At 37.3% G+C, this 25,515-nt stretch overlaps 1 pseudogene; it reads right to left on the reverse strand.

The window, feature by feature from the left end:
- Positions 1-16: 16 nt before the first annotated feature.
- Positions 17-18,827, reverse strand: LOC133527892 (putative glycerol kinase 5; annotated as a pseudogene).
- Between the last annotated feature and the right edge of the window lie 6,688 nt (positions 18,828-25,515).

Below are 25,515 nucleotides of genomic sequence, written 5' to 3' on the forward strand. Positions count from 1 at the left end.
CCAGATTTTTTTAGTATTTTTTTTCCACAAGGTGTTTTTTACTCATTGCTACCGTATTACCGGACTACCTATTATCGATGGAAGAGGAAAGTATATTATTTCCTTTTAGCCCCGAATGTACAATTGTTCAACACAAATTTTGTTTTACGGGAGTTCCAACACAACACTGTTCATCTCATCAAAAACCATTCCATCTTATCCCAACTTACCTTATTATTAATAGTACGTTTTGCATCTGTTCAAAATGGCTCGTTTATTATATGGAAGGCATTTCTAGAAATATAAAGAAATAATGTTTTTAGAGTGTTTTCGATAAAGTATTAAAAGATAACTAAAATAACTTTTATGTCATGTCAACTTTTATTTTCAAAATATATAATTTTAACAATAATGTGATAACAAAATCTGAGGAACAATACTAATTATAATACACCTCCCACTACATACACCCTTAAAAAACTCTCTCTAAACTAAATTCTACCAAAAACAAAAAATAAAACGAATTATAATTCAAACATCATTACAATAAATATCAATCATAATATGTTGAGCATTTAGGTAAAAAACCGTATCACTAAATGGTAAAACAATATATTGTCATCTAGATCTATCTAACTTATATTAGGTATAATAATTATATGATATTCAGCCTATATAATATAATAACAAGAAGAGGAGTGCATTAATATTTACATAATATATGTATCTTTATGACCTAAAAATTGCATAAACAAATATGAAATGTATTTTTACCGAAATATATTCTTAATACTAGGTATATTTCGCAATGTTTTCCGTTCTCGAAGATGTGTGAATTAATTTTCATACATCTTAAAATCGTACCAAATACATATATCTGCATCTTGACTTTAAATCTATAATGAAAATTATAATATTCATAATGATATATTTACATAATTATCGTTGGTGTCATTGTATTTAGAATTTGTTTTGTACTCTTTTCACAAAACACCAAGATGACCACGGTTCTACCAGTTAACCAGGGTGTCAATCAGTGACACATTACACATAATTTATTTATACATACATACATTATATTTACGATGTATTGAAATGACTTTCGGATCTAATTTAGCAATAATATAAATGTAAAATTACGTTACATCTGATTATATTTTCTGGGCTTCCATACCATGAATACCGTTTGACGTATTACTTAAATGGATATCATTACAATAGGTTAAAAAACGTAGTTATTGGTTACTCTGTACAGGAAAAAGGGACTACGGTTACAAATAAACAAGATGATCGAAATTCAACCAATAATACGTACAAAAATCTAAGCTACTCCAAGGCAAGATAATATTTTTTTAATCTCCTAAGACCCTGAGTACAAATTTTTGTACATACTCCAAAATCTATTTTGAACTTTTATTATATAACTAAGGGTTCCAAATTTAAAAAACAAAACAATTGCTTCTGGGTCTCTGGAGGTATAACTTATAAATTACGGGGTTATATCGTTCCAATTTATACATTTAAATTGCAATGATTTAAATCCCGTAATTACGTAATATACACTAACCTGAATTGAGTTTTTGATTTTCTAAAGTCAACTTCAGTGGGTTTCATATTGCAATCTTTTTAATATACTTAAAAATTACACCACCACGTGCTGTAACATTAAGAAAAAGGTATTAATTAATAAAAAAAACCTCCATTCTTAAATATCGTTTGAGCAGGACAACTAATCCATAGCCAAATGTTGGTATATATCTCATGGACGGATTTAGCCCTATTTAGTTTTTTGGGGAAATTAGCAATTTTGTAAAGTAATAGTAGAGATTTTTTCATGTATAACAAATTAATTTACATAGGTAAATAAATTTCAGCTTGAATGATAAGTGTCAGTTATTATGTTAATTTTAACTGTCTTACCCGCAAATGGTATATATTGTGTATTACATTGGTCATTTTGTGCTAAAAATATATCATGTATTTTAAAGGGTTTTAGTAACAAAATTAATAATTTAACTAAATTTGACTAAAATTTAGTGACGTTCAATACATATATAATCAAGTCGCGGTAAAACCAGACTTATTATTTTTTAAATAAAAAAAAAACAAGATGGCTCAAGGTTTCAACATTGTAAAACTGTAAAAAGATGTTGATAAATAACTAATCAAGCATGGATTTGTACTTATTTGTTCTGTATATCCAATTCTAAGCTTTGACTTTTAATATCTGAACCAAAAATAAAGTCTGTGGGGAAAGGGAACAGTCGTAGAATGTATTGGATCCCATATAATTCACGACTCTTCTTTTTCCGCACAGACCATAATACCAAACACTTAAAAAACGCTTTTTCTCTTTTGGTCGACTCGTGAAGATGCTATGCTTGACAATTAAAAATCAAGTTAATATTGATGGCAACTTCAATAATGAAACCAAGTCAGCTATTCCAAAGGTAATGTGAAGGAAACACGATTATGACGCTTAAACTCAGCGCAATTAATACATATCACAATCCAGTTTTGAATAATTCCATCTTTATTTTACTAACCTTTAACTGGGCTAGGATCAAAATTATTTTGGTTGTCTTGTTTAGGGCCACAGGTATTTTATCAAATAAATAAATAAATAAGACGAGTGCCATTACTCATCACATGTCTTTATAGCTGGAGATTACATTTAACATGAGAAAAAAAAACTAAATTTCATATCACACAAAAAATCCACTCCGTCGCATTTTTGGGGACAAAAAACAAACAAAAAGAATTTTGACCCGCTACAACTACTTAGAGGGCAATCGAATGTCAGTCTTATATACCCCATGTTTCAAGTGTCATTTGCGGTCGCTAAGGCGGTCTACGCAGAACGCTCCTCTCCGTTGTGTGATCGAGACATCACTATCTAAGTGCATAGCGCTGTCTCCCTCACACACCGGAACTTTGTGATGAAAGCATAAATTGGTTCTACTCGCCTTGATAAGGGTTTGAACACGAGATGGATGGATTATTCAAATCAGGATATCACCAATTTAACTCACGTTTACACTATATACAATCAACATTCCTTTTAATGTACACTATTAAATTTATTTTACTACAATCTACTTACGATTACTTTAGTATTTTTTTGTCAACCCGAGTCTGAACTTAAAATAATGGCAAGGGGTTTTAAATACCTAGCACATTTACAATATACTTCGATTTTTTTAGCAATTGAATAATCACTACAAAATGTATGTATGTGGCGTTCCATGCCTTAAGGGTCCTTAAGCACATATAGCATTTTAGATATGGAACGCCACATATAGTTACCGTAAAACAGGGGTCTTCACACTACTGCCCGCGGACCGGTTCGGGCCAAAGAGGAAAAGAGACAAATTATATAAAAACCGTAAAAGCAACTGAAGGTCTGGCCTTGTTGGCCCTGGGGTTAAAAGGTTTGGAGACCCCGACCGAATAATCTCCTAACTATAGTCCAAATTAATTCGTAATTTAGGTGTAAGGTCAGGTGGGGTAAGAGAAAATATGGGACAGAGGGACACATTTAGGGCAAATAAACAGTTTGAGATACTTAAAGATATTAAATACTATATAAAATAATAATACTATAAATAATGATAGTTTTTTTTTTGGAAGATGTCAATCGCTTCTACTTCCTGTGAGATTCAAACATTTCCGATAAACTCCCGTGGGGATCTGTTGTGCCCTAGAAACTTGCAATTTGCTAAAATAAATATAGTGCGCACCGCGAGTAAAAACATCCCATTCAAAAAGCACACGGCCTGTGATGAAACGGGCTGCACGGCTACGCCACAATGTATGGAAATAATCATGAAATATGTATAAGTTTTACGTTATTTACGCCGCAAATAATGCATTTAAGTTGCCGTACGGTTTTTTTTGTTGTAAAGGAATCAAGTATTTAATATACATGAGGGCAATAAAAAATATGTTAAAATTTAACGTATTACAAAAATGTTACTAAAATTGCGGATTTCACATTTTTGCAATATTGTGTCGAACCGTGTTTATTGAATAAACACAATAAAATATTGTTTGATATGTGGCAGATAACTCTAATGCAGGGGTTCCCAAAGTGTGCGCCGCGGCGCCCTGGTGCGCCGTAGAAAGTAAAGAGGGGCGCCGTGAGTTCTATCATTATCCGAAACCACAAATATTCGCGGGTACCTATTTGAGCGCTCGCATCGGTAAATAATATAACGTCGTGTCACTCTTTTTCGACCGTGATTTTAAATGTACAAGGGCGCCGTTGCAAAATACTAAACTTGTAAGTGTGCCGCATGTTGAAAAAGATTGGGAACCCCTGCTCTAATGCATTTAAACTTTACACATAAATAAATAATAATAAAAAACTCATTAACTTCTTTTTATAAAAATGAATTGTGTTGGTATATTAAGTTTTATTTTTAATTAAAATCGAGAATCTCCCACGGGACACGCTGTATAAAATGTGCTACTAAATGCCTCTGTCATGTTTTGGCCAAGAGAGCAAGATAGCTGCAATTTCACAGTACCTTAGAAGAGTATTATTGTTTAGTATGGCGTTATGCCCTAAATGGTAAATTATTGGTAAATTACACAACCTATGGCAAGAAAAATAAAACCCATAAGGCTGATTTAGACGGTGCGAGAACTCGCATGCGTGTTTCATTATCATTAAATTGCGGTATTTGAACTAACTAAAAGTCTAAAATCGCATGCGAGTTCGTCTAAATGAGCCCGTAGAGAAATGCAATACTACGAAGTCGTTTTTACGGAAATCGGTAAATCTTCGGTAAGTCTTTTAATGCAGAAACACACAATCAACTTCTCCAATTGCTCTATGAGTGACTCGCTGCATTAGAGTTAAAATCTAGCTCAATACAACCTAGTTTTAGTGCGGATTATTTATCCATTTAATTTCCCAACATGTACAACAGTAGGCAAATCGAGAGTATCGAGCATTCATAAATAAATGGGCATTTTTATTTTCAGGTTAGGGTAACTTATATACATATAATGTCTTCTAATCTGTAAGTTTTGAGACGACACTTAAGACCGGTTGCACCAACCAAGGTTGACGGACTTCCGAACGAAAATTCCGATACATTAAAATTTAGCGGGCACTTTAACGGTGACAGACGTGTGATGCAACCGACCCTTAAACGTTTGATTTTGATCATCAGAATTTTAAATTAATAATAAAACTACTTATATGATTAAATGGTACTGCTGCTGATATTTGCCTGTATTATTCTTATATTATAACCTCAAAACACTTAAAAGCTACGTATAAAAACAGCGAAATCCGGCATGACCCTTTATATGCAAGCTTGCGCTGCACCCTACGCTACACCTAAAAACTAGCAGGTAGTGTCAGATTTTTTTACTCTGTCCGAATTTTATAAACAACTAAGTGAAATTCGCACATCTTAAAAAAATCTAACTATAAAGCTATTCCACGGGTTGTCCCGTACAAACGCGTTTTATTTCGTACAGATGTTTTTCAGCGTTTTTAGTCAATGTTTATTTTTCTGAACATATTTTTGATCCTTTGTCATTCATTGCCACAGATAAAGAAAGACCTGTACTTTTAAATCTTCAGAAATTCCACGCATTTACGGGACAACGCTAGACCATTTCGTGGAATGCTCCCTATAGAGTAATAGGGTTATCACTGTTGAGTGTATCCTCACGAATCAATCTAAAAACATCACGGCAAGATATATATCACCTAACTATAGGCAAGCACGCGACGAGGAACGCTAGCACGTAGAAAAGCCACCGCTATGTGTACTTACCGTTTTTTCTCGAAGGTACCTTGAAGCTGTTTTGTGGGGTTACCGAACTACTACTCGAGTCTGAGACTGTAGAGAGGCTCTGTTGGGACTTGTTAGCTGTGTACCAACCGCACATGCGTTTGACGGCGTCCTCCCAGCGGGTGAATGTGACGTCGTATGCTTTTTTGACACGAGGCCGTGGATTGAATACGCAGGCGACTTTGCGCATTGATTTTAGCTCCGCTTTGGATTTCCATATACCTGTAACGAGGTAATCAGTTTTTTTAATAACAGCGTATAAATCTTACAGAAACCAAATAACCGTTTTTATTGGAAATATGTCTCGGAATGGCTGTAAGATAAGGTCTTCAATGCGCACTTAAAAATGTATTTGTTCACAAAATCAATATCTGAGGGTCCGAAATTTCCTTAAAATGATTTTTAGGCAAGATTGTAAAAAGTCGACGCCGTTATGTATTTATACATTTTTGTCAAGTCTCCTGTTGGACACCGTCAACTCTATACTTTTATTAGGTAATGTATTGTAATGTAATGTAATGTACCTAGTTGCAGGCCCACGACGTGCGCGCAGCCCAGGGAGGACATCTCGGTGTGCACGGGCCGCTCCACGCGCAGCCCGGTCAGGTCCGCCACCAGCTGCGCGATGAAGTCGTTGTTTGACACGCCGCCGTCCACTCTGGAAATGACCAAGTTTAATAGGTACTGTTAACTCCAATAGTCGAGGATAAACACGCGTTATTGACATACCTACAGATTTAATGCATTATTATTTTCCATCGTATTTTCACGGAAACGTACGAACGCGTCTTGCTATTTCAGTCAGTCACGGTACAAAAAGTACTGAGGTTGACTGAAGTAGCATGACACGAACGTTTCCGAAAAATACGATAGAAAACAATGATTCACTACATCTGTACATATGGTGTAGAGGTATTCATTTAGTAAATAGAATCTGTACAACTTAGTTACCCCTAGTTTTTTATACATATTATTTTTCCTTAATTCCCTTTAAGATAGGTAGAAAAAAAAAAATATCAATCACAACGTTGGTAGAAGTAACTCCATTGTAACTATTGTAACTTTTTTTAAGATGTGTAGGGAAAAAACAGCAATTTTAAGGGGCTCCCTGGCGCCAATGACCTTCGATCTGAATCCCTTGGTTTTCTAATGTTTCTTGTAGCGTGTCATATTAACAGCAACCGTTTTAAGCAATATACTATCCCATATTTACTTCAAAGCTCATTGTCTTCGAGATATATCATCAAACTTGAACAATTTTATGCCAAAAACCTAGTTTTTTGGCCATAACTTTATTAACTTTTGTATTAATTAGTTTAAAATTAAAATCTCTGACCAGTCTGACCAATTTCTGAAGACGTCAAAGACTAACCCAATTATGTATGTAATATGTATTTCATATTGAAAGTATATAATGTGTATTTCATAAGAAAGTGTTTAAAAAAAAAGTGTATTTTTCACTTTCTACGTTTGAGAGTGAGATACTCGATTGTCTTAAAAGATAATCTTTAAAAAAAAACAAGTATTCATTTCTTTCTCAATCCGGCAGACCTGAATGGAGTTAAAAGATTGAAGAACCGATAGCCGTTTGTATTATAATTCTGTCTGTAGTGCAAATGTAGGAGTAACGACTCAAAACTTGTCAGGAGCCCCTTAACATTGTTTTAGAAGCCCCAGTGTACGTCAAAATCTTGGAAATGGGTCATACCTGATAATGTTGAACTGATAGTTGTTCTCCTCGCGCACGCAGTAGAACAGCTGAGCTATCCGGAACGCGAGAGACTCCAAGACTGCCCTCACTAGGTGCGCTTTAGTCGTCGAGGGCTTCATGCCGACGAAGCCTGAAGCCGCTGAGCCGTCGTTGTATGGCGCCTGGATATTTTAAAATTCAAATTTAAAAAATATATTCTTAAAGTCTCAAGGGCTCTTTTACAAGTCAATAAAACGTGAACAATGACATCATATAGTGACATGAAAAATACACAGCAACATTATTAATATAATTCCTTAATAAACGTTACACTAGTGGCTCCGTGAGCTGTAGACCTCACGTATGACTCGGCTATTTTGAAAAAAAAAAACCAAAAAACTGAATCGGCAAAAAAAAACACATTTAATACGGTGAAATATTGTGATTTTAGTTAAGACATTTATTTTTATTAGGCGGGTCCACACAGAGCGAGCATACGCGCGAGGCAATTTCCTCACGCACAAACCGGCCAGTGTAGACGTACCTCGGCCGAGGCGGCGCGCTCAGGCGAGGAAAACGCGCGCGCCGTCTCGGCTGAGGCACGTCTACACTGGCCGGTTGCCAATTGCCTCGCGCGTATGCTCGCTCTGTGTGCACCCGCCTATTAACATAGTTTTAAAGTTTTATTGTACGTAACTAACATTTGATGACAGCTTGAAATAAACGTTAATTTAATTTAATTTCTTAATAACCGAAATAGCTCACAAAATTTCACGAGAATCTGTTGCGAATTGCGACCTGTAGAGAACATCCGGACATACGAAACCATTTTCGTCCAAGCTGAAACGGAGACCTTCGCTAACGCTCGGTGAGCTCGGTCAGTTATTAAATTCTTAAAATTAATAATTACTACAATATAACAGAGACGTATAGTCTCTGTGGTTAACAGTACATTAAATTTGGAGATGTAAAAGGTCCCCAATGTCAGAGTAGAGGAAAAACTGAGCTTCAAGTTAACAGTGTGTGTTAACACTTTCACTGTGGTATCCGGTCGAAAAACACCTAGCAAAGTATGCTTCATTACGAGTTACACTAATTGCCGAAATGAAGATTTTAAAGTGGCGGTAATCAATGAATAGCGATGGGATAGTACATTACTATAGAGGACGGGAAACGAAGGGTTGCAGGACAAGTAGATATAGACGGCCGAGCGTAGCGAGGTCGGATAGGGATACGCGGCCGGCAACCCCGTGTCTCGCCGAGATTTGTATAGTGCTTTTCTCAAACTTGCAATGAAATAATTTAAAAAAATGATGATTGATGATGATGATTGTTATTATTACTTTCGGGTTATTAAAAGGGGAACGAAAATTTGATTATTTTTACGCTACGACACACGGTTTAGGCGATATAGCCCTATAAAGATTTCTGCATGACTGAAAAATAAAAAAACTTAATGGAGCTGTATCTCCTAAACCGTGCGTCGTAGCGCAAAAATAATCAAATGATATTTAACAAACACAAAAAGAAAAATAAAAGAAAAAAGCATAATGGCAGAATTTTGCTTGTAGGTTTTTTATGGTTGAATGCCAAGACATGCCATAATTTGACGTTTAAAAACAAAAGAAGGTTGCCTTACAGGCCTAGGTGTGTAAGGCTGTATGAAATTCCTTTACATATCATCTTCACTCATCGCACCTGATATGTAGTATTTCCGGACCTAATTTGAAGTAAGTCATGTCAACATTTCATTGCAAGTTGAGAAAATGTTATTTTTGCGCTGGCGAATATTTTTCTCGTCGGAAAAGTCTTCGCCTACAATGTAAGCAGTCAGGGAAATACTATTTATTAATCTCTTTGAGAAACACAAGATCTACTTCAACATAATATAATTGATCGCTGGATTTTATAATTTTAATTCTAAGCTATCAGAATCTCCCAAAGTCGCAATGTCCTTTCTTATGGAAGTTGATTAACGGTGGGATGTTGATGTGATTATGGTTATTGTTACCCCTAATCCACTGAATGCCGGTATAAAGTAGACTCCATCAGTGTCGGGAACTGATTCTGCAATGCTTGCCGAGTCCTGGGGGTTTTCAAAAAGACCTGGAAATAAACAATGTTCAAAAATCAAGGACTTTATTATTCATTTTTATCACAGCTTCAGCAAATAAAAATACATTGCCAACAATTTTAATGAAAGTGAAGTGGCATCAAAATTGAACATTGAACAATTACCGTTTTCATTGATATTTTTTTGTGAAATTTTTGGTAAACATCAGGCGAAACTCGCATGCAGACAAAGTAAAAGTTTTGCGAAATTACTGAGTGTTAAAATAAAAGTAAGCAACATGTTTGTACAATAAGAAATGAATCACTCGTACAGGAACAGTTGGCACTTTGTTTGATAAACAAGGTTGTTGTGGTGGACTGTGTTGATGCGTTAGTATGAGTTAGTATGCTACATTCAGTAAATGTTTTATTTACAGTTCGAAGTTCCACTCGCGAGCAAAGAAACGGAAATCACTTCACATGTCTAACTTTGACAATAACTTGTATAATTTTCCAAGCTTTTTTTTGTCTATTCTTAGAAAACAGGGATTTTTTCAGTCTTCAAAGCTGAAACAAATATAAGTTGGTGTTTTTAATAGGTTTCATTTGATACCATTTTCTTGGAAAATTAGAAACTTACTCGTATTGAGCGAAGAAGTCAAACGTGTGAAGTGATTCCGTTTCTTTACTTGATTATGCAACAAATAATCTATTTTGCAATGCATCAGATAGCAAAACATTACTAGGTCTTAAAAGTAGGTTAATTTTAATTATTTGATAATTTGACCTGTCACCCTATACATAAGAATAAAAGCGCCCTTTTGACAATGATCATATCTTTCTGGTCGAGCTTTAAGTCCCACTAGGTCGTTCATTCTATATCACCCACGATTGACACGGCCAGCCTGACTATTTGCACATCCTTATGTCGAATAGCCCATCGAACCACAATGGTATCAATAGAATTTCATTGCCAACTTACCTAAGTTCTGAGCCCACTTGATAATAGACGCAAGTATCATTGTTAGAGCCCTCAGCAGAGTACACCAACTCATCCCCCAGTCTCCAGCCCACGATGGGGTACAATCCGGCCACGTTAGCGTGGGGCACGGAACCCGTGTTTATATTGAAAAAGGTGCCGTGCCCATGGTTAGCTTCACGTCTCCGACTTCGAAGCAACAGGAACCCCACATTGATGCTGTTGGTCGGCCATCTGTAGAAAGTTTAATATTTAAAAAATCTAGGATTTAGGCTAGGGAATATGTTTTTTTTTATGGACGGTAGGCAGGCATTTAGCAACGATCTCACCTGATGGTCAGTGATTATCCGGTGATTGTTTCATAGGTAGGTAGGTATGTAGTTATAAACATTAATCAAAAAAGTCTAAGAAAATATCGTGTCTCCGAGTTTGACAACCGAATTAGACCTAGCGCCGAACTAGATTACCTACCACATAATTGTACCTACCTCTTCTAAATTAGGAGATTCTAATAAATATAATTAAATATTGGCGTACAAGTTATAAAGGTAGGGTAGAGAGCCAGATGTTCGGAGGTATATATATCTGTTTACAGTGTTTACTCACGAAGATACTCGACCCGCCAATCTGTATTCATTATTCAAATAAGTGTACAACGCAAGGAATCGAGGGCGTCTTCTTGAGTAAACAGATTTCTAAGTGATACAAGCCCCTTCCATTGATATTGGTATAGGTACATTCAACGTCAGATACATACATAGCAGGGACGGCATACCTATGCCAGAGCTATATAGGTGTGTTGCTATTTATTTGGCCTGCTGACTTAAGCTGACTGTACTACAGTATTTACAACTTTTAGATACAGAACAGTATAAATAAATAAAAATAATAAATAAATAATTAGAACAGCAAAAGGCAAGGTGGTAATATAGGTTACGTAACGTTCTACTGTAATTGGCAGTTTAATTACAGTAGAACGGGTGTGATCGTCATTTAACGTAGCCATATGTATAGATAATTAAAGACTATTCGTTTTGAAATCTGCATGCAGATATGTTAAATGGGGTCACCTTATTTTTATATGAGAAATGAATATTGATACCGTTTATATACAATATGTATACACAAATTATGAATATTATGATCGGTTTCCGACGTCCGCAAATGGTGTTAACAACCCTTAACTGACTATTAGTGGAACATATGGTGGAACATGTATTTTGCAATATGGATTAGGATATGGACGATCATACGGAAGTGCATACCCAATACTAGGCAGCACATAAGTAAAGTAAAAGTAAAAAAGTAAAAATTATTTATTGTACACAAGATAACTTACACAGAAATTGAAATTATTGAGTCTTAAAACTAAGAAGCCGTATATGTACATTTAAGAATTTTCAGTAGATTTCACTGCTCCTACACTAGGCGAAGCCTGTCTCGTAGGTAACCGTTCCAGACTTGAATTTCCAATGATATGATTTTTTGCGAAAGCCAATAACACACGATAAATTTAATGAAAATTACAAATTAGTCAAATGAAATTAAAACAAGAGAAGGTAGGACTTAAAACTATCTACAATAAACTACGTTCCCTAGTTTTTTTTTTTGGAATGACAAATCTAACCACCGCTATACTTACACAACTATGATGGGTACCGCATGCCCCCAGATATCAGGCGTAGTGGTCCCAAAGTGCTTGCCCGACGTATCCACTATGGTGGGTAGCACACTGCGCAGTATTTTGAAGAAGGACAACGCCCACCCGCCCCATTCCATACAGGACGTATACTTACACAACTTATGATAGGTACCTATCGCATGCCTCCAAATATCAGGCGTAGTGGTCCCAAAGTGCTTGCCCGCCGTATCCACTATAGTGGGTAGCACGCTGCGCAGTATTTTGAAGAGGAACAACGCCCATCCGCCCCATTCCATACAGGACGTGTACTTACACAACTTATGATAAGTATCGCATGCCCCCAGATATCAGGCGTAGTGGTCCCAAAGTGCTTGCCCGCCGTATTCACTATAGTGGGTAGCACGCTGTGACGCTGCGCAGTATTTTGAAGAGGAACAACGCCCATCCGCCCCATTCCATAACGGACGTGTACTTACACAGCTTATGATAAGTATCGCATGCCCCCAGATATCAGGCGTAGTGGTCCCAAAGTGCTTGCCCGCCGTATTCACTATAGTGGGTAGCACGCTGTGACGCTGCGCAGTATTTTGAAGAGGAACAACGCCCATCCGCCCCATTCCATAACGGACGTGTACTTACACAGCTTATGATAAGTATCGCATGCCCCCAGATATCAGGCGTAGTGGTCCCAAAGTGCTTGCCCGCCGTATTCACTATGGTGGGTAGCACTAGCACGCTGCGCAGTATTTTGAAGAAGGACAACGCCCACGCGCCCTCTTCTATACAGGACGTATACTTACACAACTTATGATAGGTATCGCATGCCCCCAGATATCAGGCGTAGTGGTCCCGAAATGCTTGCCCGCAGTGTCCACTATGGTGGGTAGCACACTGCGCGGTATCTTGAAGAGGGATAGTGCCCATCCGCCCCATTCCATGCAGAATGGGTCGAAGAAACCAGTTGCTGATGCTGATGAGACGTCCGACACGTGGATTTTGCCTCCTATTGTACAACAATTGTAGTTAGATCAAATAAAATAACATCAGGTTATGAATATTGGTTAGTTGGCTCAATTCCAAGGCAGTTGTGCGTCGGGTAATTAATACTAAAACAAAAAATGCTAACTTGTATAATACTCAAAATAGATAAATTGAAATAAAGTCAGACCAACCTAACTCTGCATGGCAATTACATTGACAAAGTGTGGAAATGTCATCATAATTGTCAAATTTCTATAAAAAATAGACGTTAAAAATGTCACTTCCATGAGGAATGATATGTTCAGTTTAAGTCGTAGTATTAAGTAATTACGAAACTGATCTTGACCTAAGGGCACTGAATAGGTACATACAGCAAGAAACAGACGATGTAATTATCATACCGTTCAGTTTCCTAACGACAGTCTTAACGTTGTATCTAAGTTTATTATATTTTAAAAGTTTAAATTGACTAAAGCAATTTGTGGTGATGTTATACACAAATTAAAAATACTTTGACTTCTTGCTGTACTTAATGACTTTCGAAATGCGGATTTCAATCAACACCTACTCAAGGGCATCTTAGTGTTGAGTAGGATAAAGCATAACATAAAATATCGTAAAGGTATTATAATCATAAGAAGCAAAACCAGTATTTCGAATGGTGTCGATGTCAAGGCAAAAGTTCGTGGAATATTTTACAACAGACACGCAAGTTTCGAGGAAACTTTAGTTACCTATAAGTGGCTCGTTTTCAATGGTACAATAAACTGAAAAAAGGATTAGACTAGATCACATGCCCTGAATTAGCTTTCAGTGCCTATATAACTTCACCTTAACTAATACTTAGTCAGCCCACAAGTTCTGGGGATAATATAATGTCTTAATAAAGTAGGTTCATGCAAATAAACTATTGTAACTATTTTATTAATTTTTAACCCTTTTTGTGAAGCATAATAAGTGGTCGTTATCAACGTGCAGTTTTGATACAAAAGCATACACTTGGCAGAAAAAACAATACATGTAAATAATCAATATATTTTTTTTTTTTTCATTATAACACATTTACTCCAGGATATTATTCATCAGCATGACATTAGTAAACCTTCTTCGCCCTTTAATATTAAATAAAAATCATACACTGACATTGTATGACATGACAATGACATTCATGCCGTGTCATAACATAAAAATACAACTGAGGTAAAAGAAATTGCGTGCAGTGAAACATTTTGAATACCTAAATTACCTTCCCGTAATTATGTCAACGTGGAAAGGTCATTTAGTTACTTCAAATCCTTTTTTTAGGGTTCCGTAGCCAAATGGCATAAAACGGAACCCTTATAGTTTCGCCATGTCCGTCTGTCTGTCTGTCTGTCTGTCTGTCTGTCTGTCCGAGGCTTTGCTCCGTGGTCGTTAGTGCTAGAAGCTGAAATTTGGCATGGATATATAAATCAATAAAGCGACAAGTCGTACAATAAAATCTAAAAATTTAATTTTTTTAGGGTACCTCCCCTACACGTAAAGTGGGGGTGAATTTTTTTTTTTCGCTTCAACCCTAGAGTTGTGGGGTATCGTTGGAAAGGTCTTTCAAAACTAATAGGGGTTTTCAGGAAACATTTTTGATAAAGTGAATATATTCGGAGATAATCACTCCGAAAGAAAAAAAAAATGTGTCCCCCCCCCCTCTAACTTTTGAACCATAGGTCCAAATAATATGAAAAAAATCGTGGAAGTAGAGCTTAAGAAAGACATTAAATGAAAACTATAGCGGATATGATCAGTTTAGCTGTTTTTGAGTTATCGCAAATGTTTTCCCTTCATAGTAAAAAGACTTACTTTAATTAGGTACTGATTATGCAATTTTGCCTATTTGTTTAACTCGGGTGAAAGGTACCATTTACTACACTTTAAGCTCCAGTTTAGCTTATTGTGACGGAGAGTAACTACGGAACCCTACACTGAGCGTGGCCCGACATGCTCTTGGCCGGTTATTTTTCTAATTGAAGTCAACAACTAACACCCAAATTCATTCAATAAATTTTAATTGTTTATTTAGCATAATTGGGATATTTAAATGTATATAATGATGATAATAAAAATAGTTGTGTTTGTGTATTTTTCTTGCCAACCATACTTTGCTATGAAAACTACACGTTGATAACGATCATTAAGCATACTTTTTCATAATCCGTGATCCGTGATCCGCGAAGCGTGTTCGCGTCTAACGACAATAACAATGTAACCAAGAATTAAATAAAGTCACGATCTAAATTTTAAATTACGTTTTGATGAGTAGGCATCTGAGTTTTTATCACATGGTAAGACTAATAGCGAGCTATGGAGTCGACATTAGCAATAAAATTCAACTCATATTCATACTTATACTCATTCATCTATTTAATTACTGATTTTAATTTTATAATCGAGGACAAGAACTTTGACGAGTTTGTAAACGATCCTTTATTTTTATCTTTGAATATATAAGTATGACAAATAAGAATAATGATCATTTTTGTATTAATTATATTAAGAAATTTCATAAAAATATTAATCAATAAAAAATGGTCATTATTCTTATTTGTTATATTTGTGTCCTGAAAGACAAAATTAAAGGATCGTTTACAAACTCGTTAACATTCTTGTCCTTGACTATAAAATTAAAATCAGTAATTAAATAGATGAATGAGTATGAATATGAGTTGAATTTTATTGCTAATGTCGACTCCATAGCTCGCTATTAGTCTTACCATGCGATAAAAACTCCGATGCCTATTGATGAGTATTGAACAAGCTGTCAAATCATGGCTGACATTATTTTAGTAAAACCTTTCCTTTAGGAACAGAAAGTTGAATTATCATAAAGTTAAAATCCCAAAATGTGTACTTTCCCAGACCTATGTTTTTTTTTAGTTTCGCAAAATTTTGAATTCTTATAAATTTTATCAGCCAAAACCTTTGTAATAGAACTTATGGACTGACCAAGTATTTATTCAAAATACAAGTCCTTATTGGTTAAAGTAAGTTTTAGTATGATTAAAGTCTTTAGACGAAGTTGAAGATAGTAAAGGCGAATTTTGCGCTTTTAGAAAGTAAAAACAATATATTGTAATATGTACCTGTTAGTTTGTGCAGTAACCAAGTGTCCAGTGTCCCGAACATGACGTCATCCCTTTTCGCAGCTTCTTTCAGCGGCGCGATGTTCTGTAGCGCCCAACTTAGCCTTAAGGTAGTCTAAAAAAACAACCATATTGATATCTGAAGTTATGAGGCCTGTGACTGATACGAGTGATAAGCCTACTAATTTTACATAGTAATGGTGTATAATTGACTGAGTATGATTAAATACAATCAGATTCTTATTTGTGACCGCGGTCGGCAAAATGTCGCACTTTGTCGCTTGACATAAGGACGCCTTGACAGGTTATTCGTATAGAGATAAAGGTAAATCTAGTCCTTATGGTAAGCGACAAAGGGACGTTTAGCCGGCCGCGATCACATTTCTAAAAATCATAAGCATAAAATAATAAGAATTCCACATTTTTTGTTAGTAATGTACTACACGTGTATGCCGGTTTTTAGATATTATCAAGACTAGATTCCACAAAACTAGTTATATTTTACATACATGGACGAACAGTTAAATCTAGCATAGATTTGCTTAAGTGTTGTAAAATTATTTTTGTATTTTTAAGCAGAAACGACTGCAAACTTTTTGTCTTGTTTTGGACCACTCTGTCACGATTGTATGTCTGTCTTTTATCAAATAAATAAAAAGGAACGAGTGCTATTGCATGTCTTTTAGCTGTAGATTACATTTACCATGAGAAAAGTTAAAAACTTAATTTTATCGCATACAAACGTCTACACTCCGTCACATTTTTTTGGGGACAAAAAACAAGAAAACGAAAAGAATGTTGACCCAAAAATCACTGTCTCGTGTATCCGATTTTTATAATTATGTGAAATAGGTAGGTATTCGGCCGAATACCGAATATACGGTAAAGTGGCCGAATAGTTGCCGAATACTCTTGGCATCTCTAATATAGTGAATAGTGATATACGAATGTGGTAAGTCAGACCACCTGGCCACACTTCACATGCTGTGTGCCTACCACATAAAGGCACTGAGCTAGATTCGATTACAATACAGGTCACAACGTTCATTGTCGCATTTCTCATGTTGCATGTGAAATAATCGCGCGAAGGTCCAGTGTTATCATATAATTGAACATTCAATTGTTTGTAAGTGCCAGTGCAATTACAAACAAAGAAACGCTATTCTTCCGTAAATTTTTAAACTAGATTTTCACTCCGACCATATTATATCCCTTGGTTTAAAAAAATAAAAGCGGCCAAGTGCGAGTCGGACTCGCGCATGAAGGGTTCCGTACCATTTAAGACGTATTAAAAAAAAATCTACTTGCTAGATCTTGTTCAACATTTTACCACTTTGGACACACATTTTACCACTTTGGAACTGTCTCTCGCGCAAACTATTCAGTTTAGAAAAAAATGATGTTAGGAACCTAAATATCATTTTTGAAGACCTATCCATAGATACCCCACACGTATGGGTTTGATGAAAAAAAATTTTTTTTAATTTATTGACGTATTAAAAAAAAACTATTCACTAGATCTCGTTCAAACCAATTTTCGGTGGAAGTTTGCATGGTAATGTATATCATATATTTTTTTATTTTTCATTCTGTTATTTTAGAAGTTACAGGGGGGGTACACACATTTTTTCACTTTGGAAGTGTCTCTCGCGCAAACTATTCAGTTTAGAAAAAAATTATATTAGAAACCTAAATATCATTTTTTGAAGACCTATCCATAGATACCCCACACGTATGGGTTTGATGAAAAATTTTTTTTTTTTAATTTTTATGACGTATTAAAAAAAAACTACTTACTAGATCTCGTTCGAACCAATTTTCGGTGGAAGTTTGCATGGCAATGTATATCATATATTTTTTTTAGATTTTTCATTCTGTTATTTTAGAAGTTACAGGGGGGGGGGACACACATTTTTTCACTTTGGAAGTGTCTCTCGCGCAAACTATTCAGTTTAGAAAAAAATGATATTAGAAACCTAAACATCATTTTTGAAGACCTATCCATAGATACCCACTACGTATGGGTTTGATGAAAAAAATTTTTTTTTTAATATTTATGACGTATTAACAAAAACTACTTACTAGATCTCGTTCGAACCAATTTTCGGTGGAAGTTTGCATGGCAATGTATCTCATATATTTTTTTAGATTTTTCATTCTGTTATTTTAGAAGTTACGGGGGGGGGGACACACTTTTTACCACTTTGGAAGTGTCTCTCGCGCAAACTTTTCAGGTTAGAAAAAAAGGATATTAGAAACCTCCATATCATTTTTAAAGACCTATCCATAGATACCCCACACGTATGAGTTTGATTCAAAAAGATTTTTTGAGTTTCAGTTCAAGTATGGGGAACCCCCAAAATTTATATGTTTTTTTCTATTTTTGTGTGAACATCTTAATGCGGTTCATAGAATACATCTACTTACCAAGTTTGAACAGTATAGCTTTTATAGTTTCGGAAAAAAGTGGCTGTGACAGAATCGGACAGACAGACGGACATGACGAATCTATAAGGGTTCCGTTTTTTGCCATTTGGCTACGGAACCCTAAAAACAATCGTAACTTTACCAACATTCTTAGTTTCTCAGAAACATTCAAACTGTTGCTTACAAACAAGCAAATGCTACAATTCCGTAATTTATTGTAAAAAGATTGACGTTGGTTTTAAAAAATAAACGATACGTTGCTAACTTTCGCCCATACATATATATCCATATAGCTATTAGTGCGAAATGCATGGGTTAACACTAAAAGAAATGTTTGCATAACCGTAACAATAGTAGATTGTTAACCAAGGGACGAAAGGCACTCATTTCTGTCGAGGTAGTTTGGCACTCGAACGCAGTGAGAGCGCAAATAGTCCGTAGTTGAACACTCTACTTTTCATTTCGAATACGAAGAAAATAAAACATGTAAACACAACACAAACAAAACAAACAAACAAACAAAACATGTAGAATTGTAGAGTATAAACTTTTTATAGTATTTTTTGAGGGTACTTCTTAACTAACAATTTAAAATTAACAATTTAGGTAAAAGTATCGTAATTTATGGAATGGAGAGTTAAATATAGTGGAAATTGTACAACAAATGAATTAAAAACGTACTTAGGAATAAAAAAAACCTACTTGGAAAGTAAAATCCTCTAGAGCAGAAACGTATCACTTTCTGCACACTTTATAAAACAACAACGAGCCACATTCAGAGCATGAGAAATGGAAACAAATTTGTTAGTACTTACACAAAAATTGGGACTTGCCTACTACATAGTTACTACACCAACATATTGGCGTAGGTATAACAACAAAATTGGTTTTAAGATATTGATTTTTTTTATTACTAAATGTTCAAATATTTTTTTAATTACTCAATAAGTTCAAAAAATATCGATTTCAGTGTACAGGCTCTCTCTCCAACCCATTTTAATGAGTTCTTCTATCATCATCACCAGAATACGCTGCTGGACACAAGCCTTCTCTCATTCAACAAGGTTATTGCTATGATGTCGACGTTAGCCCAATGCGGATTGGGGACTTTCCATGTGCCATTGAATTAATTTGCAGATGTAAACTTGCAGATTTAAATACGATGTTTTTCAAATATATGAATATGAACTGAATTTCTTAATAGATGCTTTTCACAGATATTCGTGAACGTCTTGGCCGCTCAGAATGCTCAGATATATCTGATGGCGACTCCTACATATGATACGAGAAATCGATACAAGTCAGGGTTCGAACTCACGACCTCCAGTTTTTGTAATATGCAAATTGATAAAAGCGCGTCATCCTACGCATTTCGTTATTAAAATACATACTACAGACAAAAAATATTTTTTTCAAATACGTATGCAAAATAATGGAGTGTAGTAAGTACATTTATTTATCTGAACAAAGGTGTAAAAGGTTGCATATAATTTACGAACATTAACATACAAATGAATGTGTAAACATGCTTAGCCATTCATGTAAGCATTCATGTTTACAATTTTGCAATAACAAGAAAAATGTATACATATTTCTGACGTCCTTTAGTGCCCCTTCAATGAACCTTGCGTTTGCGGTCACAATGAAACAACTTCATCAAAGTAATTTCGATAATCAGTCTTAACTCCTTGAGGTAGGATGCAGTTTGGAATGGGATCTTCGATTTAACATTATCAATACTAAGATAATTTGCGCCCTAAGAAAACTTTATATTTACGAAATATCTTATCACAAAGGTAATAAACCTCTTAAATCAATAAACAAACCCGTTTACAAAATTACTAGCTAAGTTACCCTAGTTAGCTATCTATATCTCTCTCATCACCTGTAGTGACCAAAGATCAAAAGCCTGGCTTGAACAAATAACACCTTCCCTAAAACCATGTCCGGAAGCCAACCTCGGGGTCATCCCTGAAAATGAGCTTCCCAAGCCGAACATAGGTATGGTGTTCATTCCAGAGATAGACGACTCCAAGGTAAAGCAGTCGCTATCTCTACTCTATGCACAGAATCAGGGGCTGTACACAGAGTACTGGAAGATTCTCCACACCAAAGTTTGAGAAGAGCGGGGTTATGGTAACCCTGTCTCTAGACGACTTGTCTGTGGAGAATCTACAGAAAAAGGGCCTAAAGGCAAACTTAGGTTTCCGGGAGGTCCAGTTTCGGCTAAAGGGCCAACCAAAGACCCAACAGTCCGAAACTCAACCTACCCAAGACCCACCACCGCAGGCTGCAAACCCTACCCCACCCACCACCTTATCCCAAAAGCCTGCCCGAAAGGTGCCTTCTGGTCCAAAACGGGCGGCTCCCTCAACCTCCAATCCCACTCCAGGACCATCGGGCATGCAGCGGTTTCTCGCCAACCGGGGAGGCTACAGGGGCAATAACCGCCCAAGGGGTAGTAGGGACCAAAGACGCCACCAAGGGCACACCAGTGCCCAGCGCGGTGCCAAGTAAAGATGACGCTCTAGAGGGTAGGGGGGTGAGGTTCCTGCAGGCCAATTTACACCACGCCATAGCGGCCACAGCAGTCGTTGAAAAACTTTTTGGCGAAAATGGCCTGGACATTGCCCTCATACAAGAACCATGGATCAACACTAAGTCCATGGCATCAGGACTGAACAGAGCAGGAAAGGTACTGATCTACGAAAAAGGTGCCAAACCGAGAGCCTGCATCGTATTTAACAAAAATATTAACTTCTTGCCTGTTACAGAACTATGCAGTGAAGACCAAGTAGCTGCCTACGTCGATCTCAAAGGGAGAGGAGCACTCAAGGTAATAGTCTGCTCCGCCTACCTGCCCGGAGAGAAGCAAGATCCCACAGAAGAACTGACTAAAGTGGTGGAGTACGCTCAAGCACAAAAGGCGGAACTTATTGTGGGATGTGACGCCAACGCCCACCACACCATCTGGGGGAGCACTGGAATCAACAAAAGGGGTGAGTTACTATCCCAATTCATCTTTACCAATTGTCTGCACTTGTTGAATAAGGGCAATACGCCCACCTTCGTAACTAGAGCTAGGCAAGAAGTATTAGATATTACCCTCGCTACTGGAAAGGCGGCAAGCTGCCTAGCCGACTGGCGTGTCAGCAGCGAAAATTCAATGTCGGACCACAGACATATTTTGTTCAGTGTTAAAGGCTCTCTAGATAGGGAACCACTTACGCGTAGAAATCCAAAAGAAACGTCATGGGAAGCCTATAAGGCTGACCTCGAAAAACGTCTAAAGGATGTCCCAAAATATGTCAAAACACCAGACTCTCTCAACATGGCGGTTAATTTAATATCTGAAGGCATAAGTAGGGCCTACGAACAAAGCTGTCCGCTGAAAGAGTCAAAAACTACTAACACAACGACGTGGTGGAACAAAAGGCTAGAAAACCTCCGTAGGTCTACACGTCGCATATTCAATCACTCGACCACACCGAATGAGTGGGGAAGGTATGGTAGAGCGTTGACTGAATATAATAAACAAATCAGGAAGGCAAAAAGAAGGTCATGGAGAAGGTTCTGTGAAGAGATTGCCCAAACACACAAAGGAGCGAGAATTCACAAAATACTCTCCAAGACACCAACCAACTATCTCGGTCTCCTCAAAAGACCAGATGGCACATTTACGAACACAGAAGAGGAAACTCTGGACTTGCTCAGAGTCACCCACTTCCCTGGTTCGTATTCAACCAGTAATACACAACTTTGCGCCCAAAGGAATCCTCAAATCCACAGGGCAAGCAATATCGACTGGAATTTGGCAACTAACATCTTTAGACCAAACAAAATTAAATGGGCATTGGAAAAATTTAAACCATTTAAATCAGCGGGAGAAGATGGAGTGTTTCCGGCGCTTTTACAGCAAGGACAGGATCTCCTCCTCCCGCATCTGGCCAGAATATTCCGAGCAAGTTTCGCGTGGGGAATTATACCAGATAAATGGACTCGGGTCAAGGTACGATTCATACCGAAAGCAGGGAAAAAGGACTACTCACAGCCTAAATCCTTCAGACCTATCAGTCTAACATCGTTCCTACTAAAAACGATGGAAAGAATAGTTGATCAGCACATTAGAGGCAAATACCTGGTGGAAAGACCACTAAGCGTAAACCAACATGCTTACCAAAAGGGAAAATCTACGGAGACTGCCCTACTCGACCTGGTTGACAAGGTGCAGAAAACCCTAGAGGACAAGCAAACCGCTCTATGTGCGTTCCTTGATGTAGAGGGTGCTTTCGACAATACGCCCACAGAGACCATACTCAATGGTATGAAATCAAAGGGAGTTGACGAAACCACCACCAGATGGGTACATAACATGCTCTCGAACAGAGTAGCCACTCTGACCCTCAATACTATAGAGCATGAATTTTATACCACAAAAGGGTGCCCACAAGGAGGCGTTCTTTCCCCTCTATTATGGACCCTAGCAGTGGACCAACTTCTTGCGATTATGTCAGGCCAAGACTATGACACACAAGGATATGCCGACGACCTTGTAGTCATTATCAAAGGCCCTTGCCTCCACACGATATCCAACCTAATGCAAGGAGCTCTAAACACAATATTCAAATGGTGTAAAGAAAATGACTTGTCCATTAATCCGAGCAAGACTGTGATTGTACCATTCACAAGGAAACGAAAGCTCGGAAAACTCACAGAACCAAAACTTAATGGACAAATAATACCGTTCTCAGACGAGGTCAAGTACCTAGGGGTCACTTTTGACCAAAAGTTAACTTGGAACCCTCACCTGAGAAATATTATACAAAAAGCAAAAATGGCCATGTGGTCATGCTGTCGAATGGCAGGAGCAAGATGGGGCATAAGACCCAAAATTGCTATGTGGTTATACACAGCGGTAGTGAGGCCCATTATTACCTACGCCTCCGCAGTCTGGTGTAACAAAACCAGCCAAAAGACGGCAATAGAAACTCTAAACAGCCTGCAACGCACGGCTTGTTTAACAGCAACAGGTGCCTTCTCCTCGACACCGGGGGCGGCCCTAGATGCACTGCTAGACATTATACCACTCCACTTGCAAATGCAAAAGGAGGCCAAACAGTGCGTCTATAGAATATGCACGCTAAACAGGCCGAAATGGCGCTCTCAAGCATTAACCAAACTAAAGGCCTGGGTTTTTGCAAATAGAACCCTTAGCATGCCCACGGATGACACGCACACAGAATGTCATTTTACTAAACTGTACACAGTAGAAATTCCTCCTAGACACAAATGGATAAACGACCAAATGTACGTCGAAGAGGGAAGCCATATTTGGTACACTGATGGTTCCAAGAAAGGCAGTGATGTAGGATGTGGGATCTATGGTGAGAGACCTAAGTTCAGTGCTAGCGTCAGCATGGGCACACAGGCCTCAATCTTCCAGGCAGAAGTCTACGCCATCAACAAATGTGCGGAGATTAATCTGGATAGAAACCTAAGACACAGACAAGCTGCTCTTCTGGCACTAGAATCCCTGGAGTCAAACTCGAAACTAGTCCAGAACTGTAAAACAAACCTAAATGCACTGGCTAACTCCAACAAAGTCATACTTAGATGGGTACCAGGGCACTCCGACATTAACGGAAACGAAGAAGCGGACGAACTTGCTAGAAAGGGCGCAGACACACCCCTGGTCGGCCCAGAACCGTTCTGTGGAATCACAAAACGGGATGCATATTCTCTGCTCAGCAACTTAGAAAAAACAAGAGCAATCGATTGGTGGAAATTCGTCAAAGGACAAGAACACTCGAAAGCTCTAATCAAAGGGTTCAACAACAAATTTGCTAAGGAGCTCTTAGAGCTCAAAAGACATAAAACCTGCGCGGTGACCAGAATATTGACTGGACACTGTAAGTTGAACAAACACATGTTTCAAATTGGGAAGAAACAAGACGCGACATGCAGGTTCTGCAAGGAATCAGAGGAGACTGCAATGCACATTCTCTGTTCCTGTGGACCACTAATGTCAAAAAGAAGTACCCACTTAGGGCGGCACGTATTGCAACCCTATGAGGTACAGAACATTACGGCCCAAAGAATCTGGAATTTCCTGGATTCAACGGGCATCAGTAATGAACTTTAAAGGGCTGTCACAATAGATCACGACCTGGTCGACGTGGCACTCAAAGGCCCGAAACCCCAATAATAATAATAATACTCATTGATACCCCACCACATTTTTATGTACGATACATTAAATTGTGTCTGTGTGTAAGAGGCTACGGGGACAACTGGCTTAGACTCCATCTTTAGGCATATTATATCAATGGCGTCCTCTTCAACTGGTCTAACAGAACGATGTGCATAAAACATTTATTTATAGACATCAGATAGTGGTATCTCGGCACCACAAAACTTGGATTGCAATAAAATGTCGCGAGACATTTTATGTTTAAGTTGGGGGTATTTTTGTACGTTTTTATCTGTTATTGCATCCTATGGCGAAGTTATGGCCGGTCATAGCTAAAAATGGCTAGTACAGTCAGCATCAGAAGTAGCGGATCAAATAACGCTTCATAAGTAAGGTAGAAGTACTAGTGCTCGACGCTGCACTAGTATTCGACATGGGCACTTTATGTCAAAGTGACAAGGATTCGGAAGTTCGAATACAGAAAAATTTTCGTTGTTCAAGTTTAACCTATATTTCCATGAAATATAGTTCCCATGTCGGTGACTAGTGCAGCGTCGAGCACTAGTACTTCTACCTTATCTACCATTCTGTAACAGCTTAACAAAAAGTGATGTATTTAATATAGAACAATTAAGACTGTAAAAGA

The sequence above is a fragment of the Cydia pomonella genome, chromosome 18, assembly GCF_033807575.1.
Source record: "Cydia pomonella isolate Wapato2018A chromosome 18, ilCydPomo1, whole genome shotgun sequence".
Lineage (NCBI taxonomy): Eukaryota > Metazoa > Arthropoda > Insecta > Lepidoptera > Tortricidae > Cydia > Cydia pomonella.